Source organism: Myotis davidii, unplaced genomic scaffold, assembly GCF_000327345.1.
Source record: "Myotis davidii unplaced genomic scaffold, ASM32734v1 scaffold59, whole genome shotgun sequence".
Classification (NCBI taxonomy): Eukaryota; Metazoa; Chordata; class Mammalia; order Chiroptera; family Vespertilionidae; genus Myotis; species Myotis davidii.
In genome coordinates, this window is record NW_006293001.1 from 9,614,397 (window position 1) to 9,620,105 (window position 5,709).

The 5,709-nt window shown below is 42.8% G+C and overlaps 1 protein-coding gene across 1 annotated transcript in view; it reads left to right on the top strand.

Moving 5' to 3' along the window:
• MYO3B (myosin IIIB) overlaps window positions 1–5,709 on the top strand; it is a 356,270-nt gene that overhangs the window by 327,108 nt on the left and 23,453 nt on the right. The window lies entirely within an intron of this gene.

Consider the following 5,709-nt stretch of genomic DNA (forward strand, 5'->3'; position numbering starts at 1 on the left):
TTTCCCTGGCGCCCTGCTCATTAGGGGCTCTGTCCTACCTTTGCCTCTTCTGTGACCCTTGCCAGAGGTGGTGTTCTGTCCTCACAGTTGTGTGCGTAGGGAGGAAAACATGGCTGGAAAGTGGAAAACGGTCTCCATTTTAGGAGGGCGGTACCAGAACTTTGGACTCTCTACTGTCGACCTTGTCTTGCTCTCAAGTCCCACATCTTCCTCGGGGAATCTCCTCACCATCAAGGTGGGAAGGTGGGGCCACTCCTCTTTCTACTACAGAGCAGCCACCGAGCAGCCCTTAAAACAGGCCCTGCCGGGCTAGTGTCCCCCAGACTCTGAGCCAACCGGGCAAGAACACGGGGAGGTGGAGTCAGCAGCAGAGCAGTGGCCAGGCCTCCAGGGGCCCTTGGCTCCTGCCTATTGTCCGGGCTGAGCTCCTACCTCTCCATCAATTCTGTGAGCCCCTGGATTCTTTCCAGTGAATTCTAACTGGAACCAAGACCTCCAGCTTATTCTGGGACTAACCTCACGGTGAATGAATCTTCTGATCAAGTAGATATAATAGTATCTATTAGTGGTGGTTCTGCTGCCAACATGTCTGGCGCTGTGGTTCTGCTGTTTATTGCTCATGTAACTAAAAAGCTGAGCCTTCTAATATAATGAATTGGAATAAGATGGCTAGAGGAAGATCAGGACAGTATTGGAATAGGGAACAAACAGCTCTTAAAAGGTCTAGTTGTGCAACTTATTTCTCAACATAGAATCTAAACATCATAATCATAGCATTCGGGGACAGCTAAAATGATTGATTCTGCAGAAAATATTTGTTGTTTAATTACAGAATCATATGGGTCTTTGGCAACCAACAGATGCCAAAACAGACTTTAAGCACCAGCTTGAAAAACTTGTGATTTGCTTAGTGTGCTTTTAATTTAAAGCATATGGCTTCACATTGAACTTCAGTGTCCAAAATGAAGACGTTAGTCATGAATCACTCTATTGGAGAAAACGCAGTGTTCCCGGACCTGGTCTTTTAGTCTGTGTACTCAAATGGTTCTGTTTAGAGGCATAAACACAAAGCAGCTCTCCCTGCGTTAGCTGGGTGTTCCTGGGGTGCATGTGACATCAAAGGGCCTCACAAACGAGTTCCCCTGCAAGGTACAGTGCTTGGCACCAGGGCCCCCTCCATCTGAGTAAACAGAACACAGTTAGGTCACTGGGAGGTAGAGTCCCAGAAATCCCACTTATTTGGTGGCGACTCTTCCTTTATTAGTCAGTCAGCCTCTTCGCCTATGCTTCACGGCACTGGGGGAACCCAGCCATCCCGTGTGGGAATTCAGAATTGCAGCCCTTCTTCCAAGAACCATGTTTGTGGCAGCAGCCTGGGTCCATTGAGACCACATGTGATTGGGGATGGCCAGTGGAGAAGTAGGACATAGTGCTAAGAACCTGGGCTCTGGAGTCAAATTTGAATCACCTGACCATTTTCTAGGAATGTGAATGTGAGCAAAGAGTTTCAGTTTCCGAAGTTTCAGTTTTCAAATCTGTAAAATGGGGATAATGATACCAATCCTGGAGAGCTGTTATGAGAATTAAACTGCCCGCAACCCCTCCCCCCAGCTGGCCCCGTCCCCAATCAGACCCCCCACCCTGACCAGGGGCAGGGCTGTCCGGCCAGCCTCCCGTGTCCCCTCCCCACAGCTGGCCCGGCCTGATCAGCTCTGATCAGTGGGCCAGGTGGACCCCACCCATGAATGAATTTGTGTACCAGGCCTCTAGTACTTAATATACTTTTATTGATTTCAGAGAGGAAAGGGGAGAGATAGAAACATCAATGATGAGAGAGAGAATCATTAATTGGCTGCCTCCTACACCCCCCACCTCCTGCCCTAGGGATTGAGCCTGCAACATGGGCATGTGCTCTTGACCAGAATCAAACCTAGGACCCTTCAGTCCACAGGCTGATGCTCTTCCCACCGAACCAAACCAGTTAGGGCCAATACATATTTAATAAAGTGCCCACTGCAGGTTGGGTCCTGTGTTTCAGATATTTTACATTCTTCTCAGTGTGTTGTGCTGCTTAAAACATAGATTTAGTATTTCTCTACTTTCTTCTGTGTTTCCACCTATCCTGTCTTTATTTCACTCTGTAGGACTTTCTCCCACACCCCCATGTCATGTTCTTGGTCATCCTCTTTCTCCTTAGTACCCAGAGAAAGAACTATAGCAAGCCAAAGCATATCATTCTGTTAGTACCAGGAGCACCCATTTGGCCATACTCCAGGTAATTATGGCCGCCTTTACCTCAAAGAGGAGGCATTTCAGAGGTGTGTCCAGTATACTTTATTCTCTAAAGGGAGCTCGGAGTAGGAAATCTATTCTTCTCAACGATTTGTAATAGCTCTTTATATATTAGCATAGTGAGCTATTAAATATAGTTGTTACAAATTTTTTCCACTTTATTTTTCTCTTTTAATTTTATTTGTGTGGTTTTTTCCTGTTTTTATTAGCTTTTTTTATTGCTAAAAGGTCTCCCCCCCCATTTTAATGTAGTCAACTCAGTACTTTATTTATTTATTTATTTTTAGAGTATCACCTTTGGTCACATGCTTAGAGAGTTCTTTCCCACCCCTAATTATGTATTCACCTGTATATGTTATCATTTTTAAAAATGATAAAACTTCATGCATTGTTGACAATTTCCCTTCGTGGAGGACTTGCCTTGCTACCTTATGACAGTGATGTTCATGGAAGGTACCTGTCAAAGAAGGCAAGAGCAGCCCATTGGGTGTAAGCAATAGAAAACTCTGAAGACATTCACTCTGCTTTCAAAATTTTGTTGCAAATTTGTGAAGGCCTAAGTAAGGCCTAGGTAAGAGGCTAAACCACACAAGGAATTGTTTTTCTAAATGTCTTAAAACTTTCATAATTGTTCCCTCCTTATTATTCTTAAAGGCCAGGGTTGCTGATATCCAATGATGTCACAGGTGAAGGAATCACAAAAACACCAGCCACCTTTCTTATCCCACTCTAACCTTCTTTGGAATTTGGGATAACAATTGTTTATTTAAGATTGGGAAAAGGTTTTGTATACTCTTGGGCAGAGCTTTTGTGTAATCACTCAAGAACTTTTCTTTTGATGTTTTTTAAGTGCTAAGAAAAACCTACAGGTTTATCAGTAGAAATTTTGTTAAATGCTGGCACAGTCATAAAAATATAATACTGTGAAGCCACGAGAAAGTTATATCCATATGTATTTCTCTGGAACAGCCTCCATGTTATATTAAAGTGTAAAAAAAGCAAGGTGCAGAATGTAGAAATGTACTTACATCTGGGGATTTTGGTTTTGCTTTAAGGAGGAGCTATAGCCTTAGAATTGTATCTACACAGACTATTTCACACAATATAGTAAAGCCACTGGTTTCCTCTGGAACAAGGACTAGGAGTCTGAGGAGAACTTATTGTTCATGCTATTTTTTTCCTACACCTAAAAGGTGTGAATTTTTCAATTAAAATATTAATTAAACATTGTTTTGATTAACATTTGTAATGAAATTTTACTCCCATTTAATAACTCTTAAGAGGGAAGTGAACTGTACCAAGAGATACAGAAACCAACTAGGTCAGTATTTTTGGAGTTAGAGGGGAAAAATAAAACCCTCTTAAACAGAAGACTGTTCTTCAATGACTGCATATGTTTCAGAACTTAAGAGACAAAATAAGATGAAGCAAGGATGGAAAAGCTATATTGCCCTGCCCTGTGTGGCTCAGTTGATTGGAACCTTGTCCCGTGCATGGAAAGGTTGTGGTTTGATTCCTGCTCAGGGCACATACCCAGGTTGCATGTTCCATCCCCAGTCAGGGCGTGTACAGGAGGCAACCAATTGATGTTTCTCTCTCACATGAATCAATTGCCTCCCACACATACCTTGATCGGGAATCGAACCCACAACCTTTTGGTATACAGGATGACAATCCAACCAAGTGAGCCACCGGCCAGGGCCTTGGCCGAATTTTAAAACATTTTTACTGTACCTATGGCTCATATTTTCTCCCCCACAGAACCCCATGGGCTCATTGCTACTGAAACACACGTGTGGGGGTCACTGAGCACCTCCAGGTGGCCAGGTCCAGGGAGCTTCTCTGTTCTTTTTCCTGTTTCACCTCTCGTCTTGGCCTTCGTAAACCATTCCCTTTTCTCAGTGTCTGTGTAGACTCACCTCCTGGCTTTTCCCCAACCTATGGCTGCTCTTTGTCTCCTGCTAAAACCTCTAAATGGTAGAGTTCCTCAGACATGTGAGCACCTTTTTTCTTCTCCCTCTACACATGTTCCCCAAACCTGAAATTCCATTGCAATATCGATTCTCCAGTTAATATGTCCAGCCCACATTGTTTCTCTGGATTCCAGACATGCTTCCCACATGACATCTCCACTCAGATGTTTCACAGGCATCCCGTGCTTACCATGTCCAAAACTGAACTCTTGATTCCCTCAGAGCCTCAGAGGCCTTAATCTTCTCTTGGTGTTCTCTATTTCAGTAAATGGCACACCGTTCACCCAGGACCCAAGCCAGAAATCTGCATGTCATTTTTTGATCATTCCCTTTGACTTAAAATTCAAGTTCCCTTCATGGCATCAAAGCCCTGCATGACCTGTCCCACAGTCTGTTTCTCCAACTTTATCTCATGTTGTGATCTCTTTTCTCACTACAGCCCAGCCACATAGGTTAGATCTGCATGACCTGGAAGATATGAATATGGTGTTTGCCCAGTCTGGAATGCTTCCCCACCTGCTTTACCTGTCTTCACATGGCTGGCTCTTGTCATTCTTTAGGCCTCGAAATAATTGTTACCTCTTCAGAGGAGTCATCTTCCACTATCATATCTTTCAGCTCCCTAATTCTAACTTAAAACAACCTATTTGGTTCTTTGATAATATTTCAGCTAATTTGTAATAATTTATTGATTTAAAATTGAGTGAAATATCCATGAAGGCAGGAATTGTGTCTGTCTTGCTCACCAATGCATCCCTAGGTACTGGCATATGGAAGATACTCAATTGATTATTGATATAATTATGGATTTAGGAATGTGCATTTTTTAATATGTTTTTTAACTGATTTCAGAGAGCAGAAGGAAGAGAGAGAGGGAGATATAAACATCAATGATCAGAGAGAATCATTGACTGGCTGCCTCCTGCACATCCCCTACTGGGGATCAAGCCTGCAACCAATCTAATCCAACCACTGAGCAACACCAACTGGGCTAGGATTGTGCATTTTTTGCAGCCATTTTTCTAACTTCACTATGATGTTCCTTATTTTAAAAAAAAGTAATAAATATGCTATTCCCTTAATAAACAATTATAGTTTGGGACCAGACGGCTTCACAGGGGAGTTTTACCAAACATTTAAGGAAGAACTAAAACCTATCCTCCTCAGACTACTACACAAAATTCAAGAGGAAGGCACAGTTCCAAGCTCATTCTAAGAAGCCAGCATCACCCTAATACCAAAACCAGGTAAAGACAACACAATGAAAGAGAATTACAGGCCAATATCCCTCATGAACATAGATGCCAAAATTCTCAACAAAAGCTTAGCAAATCGGATCCAGCAGTACATCAGAAAGATCATACACCATGACCAAGTAGGATTTATCCCAGGGATGCAAGGATGGTACAATATCCGCAAATCAATAAACGTGATACATCACATA